The sequence below is a fragment of the Ranitomeya variabilis genome, chromosome 2, assembly GCF_051348905.1.
Source record: "Ranitomeya variabilis isolate aRanVar5 chromosome 2, aRanVar5.hap1, whole genome shotgun sequence".
NCBI lineage: Eukaryota > Metazoa > Chordata > Amphibia > Anura > Dendrobatidae > Ranitomeya > Ranitomeya variabilis.
In genome coordinates, this window is record NC_135233.1 from 310620017 (window position 1) to 310636339 (window position 16323).

Below are 16323 nucleotides of genomic sequence, written 5' to 3' on the forward strand. Positions count from 1 at the left end.
ACCTTTCCACAGGCCCCTGGCACAGGTTTGCCATCCTCATCCCTACCAACCATTGGCAAAGAATATCCTACGATATATGACAATCAACCAAATTGTCAGGGTAGGTTTCAATTACCCCCTCACATTGTCTCATACATCATGGTGACCCCTCTGGGACATCCACGTATACATGCCCCTCTCTTTTTATTTTTTTCTGACAGGATGATACATTTCCTTGCTCTATATCACCATTTTCCAATCAAGATAGACTCTTCATATTTTAGGTAGGCCACCTTTTTGCCTTGTTCATACGTGTTGGCACAGACACCACGATATGCATTTCCTGAAAACTTATCTCTCCTAATACGTATGTCTTATTGTTTCTTTATCTACGTATGGTATTCCATGACATCTCGCTACAGGGTCACACAGAGACATTTCTCTGTACATGAATGTCACAATTGTATATATTGTATATTAAAATGCACATTTCTTGATATATGTATATACACCAATCATTATACATAGCTAATTGTAAATATTTGTATCTTTTCCAGCGACGTTGTGACCAAGGCTATATACTAGCCGAAACGTCAACGCTTACCAGTCGCTTTTTCTAAAAAACCACTGTAAATAAAATTTCCACCTTAAGCATACCTTCAACTTGTACGTGTGCAGTGATCTTCATATCTAGTATATTCGGAACTTTTTGCTCCTTTCACTAGCACCGTCACTTTCAAATTGGTCGTGTGCGAGCCATCATAGTTTCATTGATCTACGAATTCTTTGGTTATCTGCACCGACGGAACTCATGTCGTCCGAGACCTACATGTATGATGATGCCACGGGATCTACAATTCTATCTAAGATAAGAACAAAAACTGACTTCCTACGTATACCCAATAAAGACATCAAAACGAGAGACTGGGAAAAGGAGAAAAAGAGACTTATAGCCTACGATCTACATTGCGCCACTCTTGGGGAATATCACAGACAAGGGAGGATACCACGGGGTCTACGTTGTAACCTACGACCAACCTTATTCTCAGACAACGCACAATATTGCACAACCTTTCAAAAAATACTTAACAAATGTTCATTTGATATCATCTTACTAACAATTGAATATTTACAGGAAGCCATCAAAGAAACAGAAGAAAAGATCGTCACCATCGAGACGCAGCTCACCTCTACTCTTACCAGCACCGAATTCAACACCTTGAAAAGTAAGGTCGATTCCATTTTGTCTACACATCAAAAAACGCTCGAGGAAAGAAAACGGACCAAATTTCAAAGAGACACCGAGGACTACCTGAACAACAGAGTCTATCGATGGGAGGAAACAGCCCACAGAAGACAATATCCGAGATCACGCCGCCCAGAAAGATACACAGCATCCGGGGACTCCTCACCGGCTGGGGGATCCTCCCCGGGCTCTGGAAGCGACACTGGCGGAGCCTCAACCACAAGAACGGCTTTTTTAGGCCCAAGCGGACGCCATGTAGGAGGTCGAGAAGGAAAAGATCGAGAACGCCAGATGACACTTCGATCACAGGTAGGGGTCCAAACCTAGTTGTGAACATTTCTGATTACTCTCTTTCCCCTTTAGAACTAAAGGTACTGAACAAAGGTCTATCTTTCTGCCCAACCCCCAGATGGGACTCCTTCCAGCTAGAAAAAGATCTACAAAGTTTCTACCGCAGCATAAGACTAAAAGTACACTTTGAGGTCAATCCATACTTCACTGGTAACACACTAGGTATATTACCTAATCGGGACGGAGGGCCACTAATCACATTGGACCAACTGGGATTGAGAAATCCCAGCAATTTTATGCCTCCCAAGACAAACCATGCCGTAGAGACCTTCATTGATCTCTTGGATAAAGACATTAAGGAGACTATCCATGACCAACGTGTAGGTCTTCTCCCAGTCCGACACAATTTAACACCACCAGAAAAACAGGCACTATTTTCACTCAAAAACAACAGCAACATTATCATCAAACCCGCAGATAAGGGAGGGGCTGTCGTAGTGATGAACAAAAATCAATACACAGCTGAGGTCAAAAGACAGCTATCAGACACCACCACATATAAAAAAATCCAATCTGATCCTGTCTATAACATCCGTAGAAAGATTGATGCCATTCTTACTAAACATTCACAATTAAAAACTATTGATGCCAAAACCAAAACATACCTGACAAATGAACATCCAGTAACCCCAGTACTATACATTCTCCCAAAAATCCACAAAAACCTGCAGAATCCACCAGGACGCCCCATTGTAGCATCCACCGATTCAATCCTCAACCCCATATCCATCTACCTAGAAAAATTGCTCACGCCATATACTCACAAAACTAAATCCTTCATCCTGGACACTAGCGACTTTTTGAAAAAAATCCAAGACATTAACACGGTTCCAGCTAACAGCATCTTATACACCTTAGATGTTAGTAGCCTATATACCTCAATCTCACATGACAAGGGGATTGAGGCTGTCTCCCTCACACTAACTGAAGCCAAAATTGACACACGTTCCCACGATCTCTGTCTGGAATTACTCAATCTGGTACTCAGGGAAAATTATTTCCTTTTTGAGGATGACTTTTACGTCCAAACGTGCGGGACCGCAATGGGCTCAAATGTAGCCCCGGCGTACGCCAATCTATACATGGACCGCTTTGAACAAGACTTTATTTACCCTAACTCATTATTTCAACAACATGCCCTTCTATGGTACCGTTACATAGATGATATTTTCTGTATTTGGCAGGGTGACCACACCTCTTTAACCACATTCTACAATACCATCAACAGGGTCAGACCGGAACTCAAGTTTTCTATTTCACATCACATGGAAACTATTACCTTCCTGGACACCAAAATATGCAAAGATACCCAAGGTGTCCTTACCACCGATATCTACAGCAAACCTACCGATCGTAACAACCTTCTTTTGTACAATAGCTGCCACCCTAAATCCACAAGAAACAGCCTTCCCCGATCTCAATTTAAAAGAGTCTCCAGAATCGTATCTAGCCCCACTGTCAGACAAACCAGACTGAGCGAAATGTCCAAAAAATTCGAAGACAGACAATATCCATGTACACTTCTGAACACGGAAATGACTAAGATACTGTCAGACACAGATTCTGCAGCTATTCCACCACAGAAACCATCGAGATTACCTTTTGTCCACGGCCATCACCCCTCCATGCAAAGAATTCACAACTTGATCCATAGACAATGGCCCTTGCTTACCAAAGCTTATCCCAAAGTGGAGATCTTCAGAAATCCCCCCCTAATGTGCCTACGCAGACCACCAAACATTAGAGACAAATTGGTTAGGGCCGACATTGGATCTCGTAAACAAACACTAACTCGCACATTGAGTGGACAAAAAAGAAGGGGCACATTTCCATGCTTAAGTTGTATGTGCTGCTCTAATATCATCAAAGGGAGTGAGGTAATTCATCCACGCACAGGAAAAACCTACCCCATTAGGGACTATCATACCTGCGAATCCAACTATGTAGTGTATATCATCAAGTGTCCGTGTGGCTTACTGTATGTAGGCGAAACCATCCAGGCCATTAGAGATCGTATCTCAAGCCACAAATCCACCATCAGATGTGGCAAGACCTGGCTACCTCTACCTGCACACTTCCAGGAAGCCAGGCACAATATATCCCAATTACGGTTCCAAGTTCTTGAAAAAGTTCCCAGACCAAGGCGGGGTGGGAACCACACCCAACTATTAAAACAGCGTGAAACTTACTGGATCTACACGTTGGACACACTCAGCCCAAGGGGTCTCAATCGAGAAATAGATTGGCTAACATAATGTATTTCTTTCCCTAGACCCATTGAATAGTCGCACGCATCCACTCGGCAATTCCCCCCGGTGGAGTTGGTAAGATCCCCTACCACAATATAGAGTCTATCTAAGTTTCCGTTTTCTTCTTCTCTCTTTGTCCCTTTGTGTTTTTTTTCCCTTTTCCCTTTTTCCTCATATGGTTTGGACTCCTACTTAGTTGCAATTATTGTCAATAATATATATGATTTCAACAAATGTGTTTGTAAATTATTCATGGATACCAATACAGCATAATTGTATAACAATATAATTCTCAAACTTATCCTGTAATTTACATGACCAGTATTCACTTAAAATATATATAGATGTATTCACTTTACACACGATTACAATAGATCCAAGATATTGCCCTCCCTTTCTATCTCTGTCCCTGCTTCCCTCCGCCCCTTCTTCCCTTCCAGTTTCAACTCAGCCCACAATAGAGCACAACTGCGCAGGCGCTGGTTTCCCCACTCGATCCCCATGACAACACACAAATTTTGCCGGCCACACACTAATGCAGCCTGTACAGCGCAAGCGCCGGCGTCTCCTCTACTTCCGGTCACATGACCTCGCAGCACCACATGATTAGAAGCGCGCACAGTCACCCAGCGCCAGTCTCAGCTTAGACACGGAAGTGTCAGCCTCACACCGCTGCGCCACCTATGGATGTAGGTCACAACTCCAAAGATAAGTATACCCACATTATTTTCATACTATTATGCCTTACGATCGTTACCATAACATTATCAACTTTCACAGGCACTACCGGACAAACGCTGGGCCTTATAGTACTACGCCCACTGGGGTCTGGACGCCATATCATTGGACACATAAGTCTCCATATATACCACCAGGGTAGGCTCCTACCATACACTATGGGACACAGCATATGATTTGTTCCCATTTGTCTCAGGGTGATCTTTACCAACATACCTTTCCACAGGCCCCTGGCACAGGTTTGCCATCCTCATCCCTACCAACCATTGGCAAAGAATATCCTACGATATATGACAATCAACCAAATTGTCAGGGTAGGTTTCAATTACCCCCTCACATTGTCTCATACATCATGGTGACCCCTCTGGGACATCCACGTATACATGCCCCTCTCTTTTTATTTTTTTCTGACAGGATGATACATTTCCTTGCTCTATATCACCATTTTCCAATCAAGATAGACTCTTCATATTTTAGGTAGGCCACCTTTTTGCCTTGTTCATACGTGTTGGCACAGACACCACGATATGCATTTCCTGAAAACTTATCTCTCTTAATACGTATGTCTTATTGTTTCTTTATCTACGTATGGTATTCCATGACATCTCGCTACAGGGTCACACAGAGACATTTCTCTGTACATGAATGTCACAATTGTATATATTGTATATTAAAATGCACATTTCTTGATATATGTATATACACCAATCATTATACATAGCTAATTGTAAATATTTGTATCTTTTCCAGCGACGTTGTGACCAAGGCTATATACTAGCCGAAACGTCAACGCTTACCAGTCGCTTTTTCTAAAAAACCACTGTAAATAAAATTTCCACCTTAAGCATACCTTCAACTTGTACGTGTGCAGTGATCTTCATATCTAGTATATTCGGAACTTTTTGCTCCTTTCACTAGCACCGTCACTTTCAAATTGGTCGTGTGCGAGCCATCATAGTTTCATTGTAGTGGTATTGGAGCATCAGGTGGTCGTGGGGATAAAAATATTCCACCTAAGTCTGGAGCTGTGGAACCAGTTTCGTCGTCTGGCTACACAAGGCCTCAAACGCTCTCTTTTCTGGGAGTAGGAAAACCGCTTTTAAAGGCGGAGCAGCAACAGCAAGTTTTGGCTTACATTGCAGACTCAGCCTCTAGCTCTTTTGCCTCCTCTTCTGAAACTGGTAAATGTAAAAGCAGCGCGTCGCTTGTGGATGTTCACGGTCAGGGACAAGTCGCTTCCTTGTCCTCTTCAGCAAAAACTACAACAAGAGAGAAGGATGCAGCAGGCGACACAACGGGTTACTCCATGGAGCTCTTTACACATACCGTCCCTGGCTTAGAAAGTGAAACACTTAACAGGCCATGCCCATTACAAGTAGATTCTGACATGGAGTGCACTGATGCATAGCCACAGCCAGAGTACTATGCTGCTCCTTTGACTCAGACCACCACATTGCCCTCTCAGGGTACTGATCCACAATCAGACCCTGATGAGACTATGTTGCCCCGCCACGAACGCTATACCACCGACCGACACAGTGACACAGACGAAGTTGCACACGAGCTCGAAGAGGAGGTAATAGATGACCCAGTTGTTGACCCCGATTGGCAGCCATTGGGGGAACAGGGTGCAGGCGGCAGTAGTTCAGAAGCGGAGGTGGAGGAGGGGCCGCAGCAGGCATCAACATCGCAACAGGTTCCATCTGCCGGGCCCGTATCTGGCCCAAAACGCGTGTCAATGCCAAAACCTGTTGGAGGACAGCGTGGCCATCCGGTTAAAGCTCAGTCTGCAATCCCTGAAAAGGGATCCGATGCTAGGAAGAGTGCAGTCTGGCATTTTTTTAAACAACATCCAATTGATCAGCGCAAAGTCATCTGTCAAAAATGTTCAACTAGCTTAAGCAGAGGTCAGAATCTGAAAAGTCTAAATACTAGTTGCATGCATAGACACTTAACCACCATGCATTTTCAAGCCTGGACTAACTACCAAACGTCCCTTAAGGTTGTAGCACCCTCGGCCAATGAAGCTAGTCAGCAACGCAGCATCCCTTCCGTCACTGTAAGGCCACCATTTTCCGCACCACCGGCAGTATCTGTGCAGGTTTCTTTGCCAGCCAAAAGCAGTCAGGGTCAGGGAATCACCAGTTTTGTAGGAGGAAATATTGCATCTAGGGCACCGGCGGAAACAATACCGTCTCCAACCGTCTCTCAGTCTGCCATGTACACCGGCACACCCGAAAGTTCCACGATCTCCAGCTCTCCAGTCCAGCTCACCCTACATGAGACTCTGGTTAGAAAAAGGAAGTACTTATCCTCGCATCCGCGTACACAGGGTTTTAACGCCCACATAGCTAGACTAATCTCGTTAGAGATGATGCCCTACCGGTTAGTTGAAAGCGAAGCTTTCAAAGCCCTGATGGAGTACGCTGAACCACGATACGAGCTACCCAGTCGACACTTTTTTTCCAGAAAAGCCATCCCAGCCCTGCACCAGCATGTTAAACAGCGCATCGTCCATGCACTCAGGCAATCTGTGAGTACAAAGGTGCACCTGACTACAGATGCATGGACCAGTAGGCATGGCCAGGGACGTTATGTGTCCATCACGGCACACTGGGTGAATGTGGTGGATGCAGGGTCCACAGGGGACATCAATTTCGGGACAGTTGTGCCTAGCCCACGGTCGAGGAAACAGTTGGCTGTAGGCGTTCGCACCCCCTCCTCCTCCTCCTCCTCCTCCTCGTCCTCCTGCAGAAGCTACAGCTCTTCCACAGACCACAGTCGGCCAACCACTCCATCGGCAGATGACACTGTTGCACACCAGTTGTCCCATTATGGGCCAGCTACTGGCAAGCGTCAGCAGGCTGTATTGGCTATGAAGTGTTTGGGTGACAACAGACACACCGCGGAAGTTCTGTCCGAGTTCTTGCAACAAGAAACGCAGTCGTGGCTGGGCACAGTAGATCTTGAGGCAGGCAAGGTAGTGAGTGATAATGGAAGGAATTTCATGGCTGCCATCTCCCTTTCCCAACTGAAACACATTCCTTGCCTGGCTCACGCCTTAAACCTGGTGGTGCAGTGCTTATTGAAAACTTATCCCGGGTTCTCCGACCTGCTCCTCAAAGTGCGTGGACTTTGCTCACATATCCGACGTTCGCCTGTACACTCCAGCCGTATGCAGACCTATCAGCGGTCTTTGAACCTTCCCCAGCATCGCCTAATCATAGACGTTGCAACAAGGTGGAACTCAACACTGCACATGCTTCAGAGACTGTGCCAACAGAGGCGGGCTGTTATGTTTTTGTGGGAGGATACACATACACGGGCAGGCAGTAGGATGGCAGACATGGAGTTGTCAGGTGTGCAGTGGTCGAAGATACAAGACATGTGTCAAGTCCTTCAGTGTTTTGAGGAATGCACACGGCTGGTTAGTGCAGACAACGCCATAATAAGCATGAGCATCCCCCTAATGCGTCTGCTGATGCAAAGTTTGACGCACATAAAGGATCAGGCGTCTGCACCAGAGGAAGAGGAAAGCCTTGATGACAGTCAGCCATTGTCTGGTCAGGGCAGTGTACAGGACGAGGTAGCGGGCGAAGAGGAGGTGGAGGACGAGGAGGATGATGGGGATGAGTATATTTTTAATGCGGAAGCTTTCCCGGGGGCATTGGAAATTGGTTGCGTGGCAAGGCCGGGTTCTGGTTTTTTGAGGGACACAAGTGACGTAGATTTGCCTGAAACTGCCCCTCAACCAATCACAACCGGAGATTTGACAACTGGAACTTTGGCCCACATGGCGGATTATGCCTTACGTATCCTAAAAAGGGACACACGCATTACGAAAATGATGAACGATGACGATTACTGGTTGGCCTGCCTCCTTGATCCACGCTATAAAGGCAAATTGCAAAATATTATGCCACATGAGAACTTGGAACTAATATTAACAACCAAACAATCAACTCTTGTTGACCGTTTGCTTCAGGCATTCCCAGCACACAGCGCACGTGATCGTTCTCACACGAGCTCCAGGGGGCAGCAGACTAGGAGTGTTAGGGGTGCACACATCAGAAGTGGCGTTGGACAGAGGGGTTTTCTGACCAGGTTGTGGAGTGATTTTGCTATGACCGCAGACAGGACAGGTACTGCTGCATCAATTGAAAGTGACAGGCGACAACATTTGTCCAGTATGGTTACTAACTATTTTTCATCCCTTATCGATGTTATCCCTCAACCGTCATTCCCATTTGATTACTGGGCATCAAAATTAGACACCTGGCCAGAATTGGCAGAATATGCATTGCAGGAGCTTGCTTGCCCGGCAGCAAGTGTCCTATCAGAAAGAGTATTCAGTGCTGCAGGTTCAATATTAACCGAAAAAAGGACTCGTCTGGCTACCCAAAATGTTGACGATCTAACATTCATTAAAATGAACCACAACTGGATTTAGAAATCTTTTGCCCCAACTTGCCCGGCCAACACCTAGCTTTCCTATGAAAAGCTCTTGCCTGTGGACTACTGTGAATTACTTTTCTAATGTCTAATTTTCTGCAGCTGATTGTCCAGCATACGACATGTTTACACCTCCCTAAATGGCCAAACTCCCCACACGGGGCCGTGGTATCGCGACTTGGCGCAAGCACCCGTGAGACTGCTGTTTGTCTGAAGAGGTGGGTGTGCTCGCTTTTGGTCGACGGCATTGCTACTGGGTCCCTCATAGTACAATAAAGTGTCTCTGGTGGTGGTGGTGCGCACCCAACGTCAGACACACTGTTGTAACATGAGGGGCCCTGGGCCTGTACCGCCGGCCACAAGAGAGTTCACCCACCCCCAGGTCAAACATTGCTCTACCACTTCCACAGTTATCTCTCACACTTCCACCAATGTTTAGTCTATGCGCTGACATCCTTCCATACCTGCCACTGACAATACCATTGTGTTGACATGTATGATGGTACTTAACATAGTCAGGGGCAGTGTCCTCTATTTACCACAGTAAATACTTTGCGCTAAATTAGTAGGTCTGAAACAACGCAGAGGATCCCACCCCTGAACCTAATGATTGCACCCTTTAGTGTTTTTGTTTTGTTTTAATGCGAGACATTCACATTTAATTGTTGTTTTTGAATACTAACTGGCAGACACTCATTACAATCGGCCTCCGTTGACCAGACCACTGCTGCCCGTGTACCCCTGGAACCAATTATAAAGTGCCTACAGCCAGCCCATTTTATTGTGTTAGGCCTTCGAAGCCTGTCTGCGGTCCCTCCTTCCACTAGGCCTCCACTGACCAGACCACTGCTGCCCGTGTACCCCTGGAACCAATTATAAAGTGCCTACAGCCAGCCCATTTTAGTATGTTAGGCCTTGGAAGCCTGTCTGCGGTCCCTCCTTCCACTAGGCCTCCACTGACCAGACCACTGCTGCCCGTGTACCCCTGGAACCAATTATAAAGTGCCTACAGCCCGCCCATTTTATTGTGTTAGGCCTTGGAAGCCTGTCTGCGGTCCCTCCTTCCACTAGGCCTCCACTGACCAGACCACTGCTGCCCGTGTACCCCTGGAACCAATTATAAAGTGCCTACAGCCCGCCCATTTTATTGTGTTAGGCCTTCGAAGCCTGTCTGCGGTCCCTCCTTCCACTAGGCCTCCACTGACCAGACCACTGCTGCCCGTGTACCCCTGGAACCAATTATAAAGTGCCTACAGCCTGCCCATTTTATTGTGTTAGGCCTTCGAAGCCTGTCTGCGGTCCCTCCTTCCACTAGGCCTCCACTGACCAGACCACTGCTGCCCGTGTACCCCTGGAACCAATTATAAAGTGCCTACAGCCCACCCATTTTATTGTGTTAGGCCTTCGAAGCCTGTCTGCGGTCCCTCCTTCCACTAGGCCTCCACTGACCAGACCACTGCTGCCCGTGTACCCCTGGAACCAATTATAAAGTGCCTACAGCCCGCCCATTTTATTGTGTTAGGCCTTCGAAGCCTGTCTGCGGTCCCTCCTTCCACTAGGCCTCCACTGACCAGACCACTGCTGCCCGTGTACCCCTGGAACCAATTGTAAAGTGCCTACAGCCAGCCCATTTTAGTATGTTAGGCCTTGGAAGCCTGTCTGCGGTCCATCCTTCCACTAGGCCTCCACTGACCAGACCACTGCTGCCCGTGTACCCCTGGAACCAATTATAAAGTGCCTACAGCCCGCCCATTTTATTGTGTTAGGCCTTGGAAGCCTGTCTGCGGTCCCTCCTTCCACTAGGCCTCCACTGACCAGACCACTGCTGCCCGTGTACCCCTGGAACCAATTATAAAGTGCCTACAGTCCACCCATTTTATTGTGTTAGGCCTTCGAAGCCTGTCTGCGGTCCCTCCTTCCACTAGGCCTCCACTGACCAGACCACTGCTGCCCGTGTACCCCTGGAACCAATTATAAAGTGCCTACAGCCCGCCCATTTTATTGTGTTAGGCCTTCGAAGCCTGTCTGCGGTCCTTCCTTCCACTAGGCCTCCACTGACCAGACCACTGCTGCCCGTGTACCCCTGGAACCAATTATAAAGTGCTTACAGCCCACCCATTTTATTGTGTTAGGCCTTCGAAGCCTGTCTGCGGTCCCTCCTTCCACTAGGCCTCCACTGACCAGACCACTGCTGCCCGTGTACCCCTGGAACCAATTATAAAGTGCCTACAGCCTGCCCATTTTATTGTGTTAGGCCTTCGAAGCCTGTCTGCGGTCCCTCCTTCCACTAGGCCTCCACTGACCAGACCACTGCTGCCCGTGTACCCCTGGAACCAATTATAAAGTCCCTACAGCCCGCCCATTTTATTGTGTTAGGCCTTCGAAGCCTGTCTGCGGTCCCTCCTTCCACTAGGCCTCCACTGACCAGACCACTGCTGCGCGTGTACCCCTGGAACCAATTATAAAGTGCCTACAGCCCGCCCATTTTATTGTGTTAGGCCTTGGAAGCCTGTCTGCGGTCCCTCCTTCCACTAGGCCTCCACTGACCAGACCACTGCTGCCCGTGTACCCCTGGAACCAATTATAAAGTGCCTACAGCCCGCCCATTTTATTGTGTTAGGCCTTCGAAGCCTGTCTGCGGTCCCTCCTTCCACTAGGCCTCCACTGACCAGACCACTGCTGCCCGTGTACCCCTGGAACCAATTATAAAGTGCCTACAGCCCGCCCATTTTATTGTGTTAGGCCTTCGAAGCCTGTCTGCGGTCCCTCCTTCCACTAGGCCTCCACTGACCAGACCACTGCTGCCCATGTACCCCTGGAACCAATTATAAAGTGCCTACAGCCTGCCCATTTTATTGTGTTAGGCCTTGGAAGCCTGTCTGCGGTCCCTCCTTCCACTAGGCCTCCACTGACCAGACCACTGCTGCCCGTGTACCCCTGGAACCAATTATAAAGTGCCTACAGCCCGCCCATTTTATTGTGTTAGGCCTTCGAAGCCTGTCTGCGGTCCGTCCTTCCACTAGGCCTCCACTGACCAGACCACTGCTGCCCGTGTACCCCTGGAACCAATTATAAAGTGCCTACAGCACGCCCATTTTATTGTGTTAGGCCTTCGAAGCCTGTCTGCGGTCCCTCCTTCCACTAGGCCTCCATTGACCAGACCACTGCTGCCCGTGTACCCCTGGAACCAATTATAAAGTGCCTACAGCCTGCCCATTTTATTGTGTTAGGCCTTCGAAGCCTGTCTGCGGTCCCTCCTTCCACTAGGCCTCCACTGACCAGACCACTGCTGCCCGTGTACCCCTGGAACCAATTATAAAGTGCCTACAGCCTGCCCATTTTATTGTGTTAGGCCTTCGAAGCCTGTCTGCGGTCCCTCCTTCCACTAGGCCTCCACTGACCAGACCACTGCTGCCCGTGTACCCCTGGAACCAATTATAAAGTGCCTACAGCCTGCCCATTTTATTGTGTTAGGCCTTGGAAGCCTGTCTGCGGTCCCTCCTTCCACTAGGCCTCCACTGACCAGACCACTGCTGCCCGTGTACCCCTGGAACCAATTATAAAGTGCCTACAGCCCGCCCATTTTATTGTGTTAGGCCTTCGAAGCCTGTCTGCGGTCCCTCCTTCCACTAGGCCTCCACTGACCAGACCACTGCTGCCCGTGTACCCCTGGAACCAATTATAAAGTGCCTACAGCCCGCCCATTTTATTGTGTTAGGCCTTCGAAGCCTGTCTGCGTCCTTTCTTCCACTAGGCCTCCACTGACCAGACCACTGCTGCCCGTGTACCCCTGGAACCAATTATAAAGTGCCTACAGCCCGCCCATTTTATTGTGTTAGGCCTTGGAAGCCTGTCTGCGGTCCCTCCTTCTACTAGGCCTCCACTGACCAGACCACTGCTGCCCGTGTACCCCTGGAACCTATTTTACAGTGCATAGAGCCTATTTTTTTATTTTATTTAATATTAATAAAGCCATGATGGACTACGCTGTACCACGCTATGAGCTACCCAGTTGACAATTCTTTTGCGAGAAAAGCCATCCCACCCCTCCACCAGCATGTTAAAGACCACATTGTCCTTTCATTCTGTCAATCTGTGAGTCCAAAGGTACACCTGACAACAGACACATGGAGCGGTAGGCATGGCCACGGAAGGTTACGTGTCCTTTGTGGCGCAATGGGTTAATGTATTGGATGCATGGTCCACACAGGGGACAGCCTGGTAAGTCTGTCTGCAGTCCCTAATTCAAGTTGTCCTCAACTGAATAAAGCTGAGCTTCTACCTTCTGACTCTGATTAACTGCTGTTTTTTAAAAAATTGGTGGTTCCGGCCTACTAACGGTGTGTGCCCCTCCCTGGTTTTGTCCTCAACTGAATAAATCTGAGCTTCTACCTTCTGGCTCTGATTAACTGCTGTTTTTAAAAAAATTGTTGGTTCCGGCCTACTAACGGTGTCTGCCCCTGCCTGGTGTTGTCCTCAACTGAATAAAGCTGAGCTTCTACTTTCTGGCCCTGATTAACTGCTGTTTTTAAAAATATTGTTGGTTCCGGCCTACTAACGGTGTCTGCCCCTGCCTGGTGTTGTCCTCAACTGAATAAAGCTGAGCTTCTACCTTCTGGCTCTGATTAACTGCTGTTTTGAAAAAAAATTGTTGGTTCCGGCCTACTAACGGTGTCTGCCCCTGCCTGGTGTTGTCCTCAACTGAATAAAGCTGAGCTTCTACTTTCTGGCCCTGATTAACTGCTGTTTTTAAAAATATTGTTGGTTCCGGCCTACTAACGGTGTCTGCCCCTGCCTGGTGTTGTCCTCAACTGAATAAATCTGAGCTTCTACCTTCTGGCTCTGATTAACTGCTGTTTTTAAAAAAAATTGTTGGTTCCGGCCTACTAACGGTGTCTGCCCCTGCCTGGTGTTGTCCTCAACTGAATAAAGCTGAGCTTCTACCTTCTGGCTCTGATTAACTGCTGTTTTTAAAAAAATTGTTGGTTCCGGCCTACTAACGGTGTCTGCCCCTGCCTGGTGTTGTCCTCAACTGAATAAAGCTGAGCTTCTACCTTCTGGCTCTGATTAACTGCTGTTTTGAAAAAAAATTGTTGGTTCCAGCCTACTAACGGTGTCTGCCCCTGCCTGGTGTTGTCCTCAACTGAATAAAGCTGAGCTTCTACCTTCTGGCTCTGATTAACTTTGTTTTTAAAAAAATTGGTGGTTCCGGCCTACTAACGGTGTCTGCCCCTGCCTGGTGTTGTCCTCAACTGAATAAAGCTGAGCTTCTACCTTCTGGCTCTGATTAACTGCTGTTTTAAAAAAAATTGGTGGTTCCGGCCTACTAACGGTGTCTGCCCCTGCCTGGTGTTGTCCTCAACTGAATAAAGCTGAGCTTCTACCTTCTGGCTCTGATTAACTGCTGTTTTTTAAAAAAATTGTTGGTTCCGGCCTACTAAAGGTGTCTGCCCCTGCCTGGTGTTGTCCTCAACTGAATAAAGCTGAGCTTCTACCTTCTGGCTCTGATTAACTGCTGTTTTTTAAAAAATTGTTGGTTCCGGCCTACTAACGGTGTCTGCCCCTGCCTGGTGTTGTCCTCAACTGAATAAAGCTGAGCTTCTACCTTCTGGCTCTGATTAACTGCTGTGTTTTTAAAAATTGGTGGTTAGGGCCTACTAATGGTGTCTGCCCCTCCCTGGTGTTGCCCTCAACTGAATACATCTGAGCTTCTACCTTCTGGCTTTCGGCCTATAGTATCAGATATTAAACTGCATTTGGTCTACTAGTGTGGTTGGGCCCTTAAAACAGTGTCTGCTGCTCTTGGGTTTGCTACTCCACTGAACAAAGCAATGCCGCCTGTTTAGTCCTGTTACCAATTTTGAAATGCATTTAGCCTACTTTATTCTTTGGCCCTATATCTGTTTCCTCCTCATCCTGCCCATTGCCCAGCCACTGCTAGATGAGTCTGCTGGTACATTGACCCAGACCACTACATTCCCCTTGCACTCTACACAGCCAGAATCTGACCCTGCTGAAAGTAAGGTTCCCCTTCCCGCATGTTATACCACCTTACACAGGGACAAAGAGGAAGGTGCAGATGAAAGTGCAGGTTCCTTCATCAGGTGGGGGGGGGCATACTCGTTGGCGACGTCACTGGCACAGGGCCCCTCAGAGTACGCAAAAGTGTCGCTGCTGGTGGGAGGCGCCCCCGCCGTGCAAACACACCGCTGTACTTTGAGGGGCCCTGTGCCAGTGCCAATGCCAACGAGTGGGCCCCCCTGCTTGCTTAGGATCACAGCACTTGCAAACTTGACATACTTACCTCTCACTGCTCCACCGCCGTGACGTAGTCCACGTTTCCTGTGCCCACTAAAACCTTGAACCAGCCCTACCCCCCACAACTTTTGCCAAATGACCCCAATTTCCAATGCCCAACTATTATTATAAAGTTAATTAAGATTGACAAGCTTCAGAAACAAGAATGGATGTTTTTGGCATTAAAATGGGCACTGTAGGTGTTTTCCTGGCCTCCACTCACTGCCGACTATGCTTCCCAATTAACTTGACTTGGGTTTCGTGTTTTGGTCGATCCCCGACTTTTAGCGATAATCGGCCGACTGCACTCGACTCGACTCTGGACAAAGTCGAGTTTCACAAAACCCGACTCGACCGTAAAAAAATGAAAGGCGCTCAACCCTACTGATGACGCTATGCGGCCAGCCAATCACAGTAATGCCACAACCAAGATGGTTCTGAAGCAACTTCATTGGCTGTCTACAAAGTGCCAAACATGTGGGGCGAGGACTTGAGCATTCAAAAAATACTCACCGAGTAACGGGCATCTAGAGCACCCTGATGCTCGAGCGGGTAGCGATCAGTGACAAGTACGCTCGCTCACCACTATTTAGCAGTCTACATGACGTGATCTTACCTTTCTGTCCGTTAAGTCCTCTGTGTTGTTTTTCCTTGAGGTCTGTTGTCACCTTAAAAAAAATACAAAATACATTACCTATAAGGCCTTACAAAAATATATAGAAAAGAAGAACAATAATGATTCATTTTCTATATAATTATTTAATTTATAAACAGATAGCCAACAGAACGCAGTGATATTTGCCAGAGAGGTGGCAAATATAATGGAACAGAAAAAGGACAGACATAACCTGCAGATACTACTTAGAGTAAAATAGTAGGGTGGAATTCCAAACACACGGGACACTCACTGAGGATATAGTCTGACCTTTTTGGGGAAGGTGTAAAGAGGAAACGAGAAGAGGAGAACGGCTTCATAAGGTGGGGGGAGTTGGATAGGTAATAACCCAGATC

The 16323-nt window shown here is 47.5% G+C and overlaps 1 protein-coding gene and 1 long non-coding RNA gene across 2 annotated transcripts in view; one reads left to right on the forward strand and one right to left on the reverse strand.

The window, feature by feature from the left end:
- Window positions 1-15988, reverse strand: part of LOC143809373 (RAC-beta serine/threonine-protein kinase-like) — a 93128-nt gene extending 77140 nt beyond the window's left edge. The window contains exon 1 of the mRNA XM_077292454.1: window positions 15929-15988. The gene's annotated coding sequence lies outside the window, so the exon portion shown is untranslated. The remainder of the gene's footprint in view (window positions 1-15928) is intronic.
- On the forward strand, window positions 1001-5401 carry LOC143809372 (uncharacterized). The gene is made up of 3 exons (XR_013222244.1): window positions 1001-1534; window positions 3849-3900; window positions 5314-5401. It is a non-coding gene; the product is annotated as an uncharacterized LOC143809372 (long non-coding RNA).
- Window positions 15989-16323: the final 335 nt, after the last annotated feature.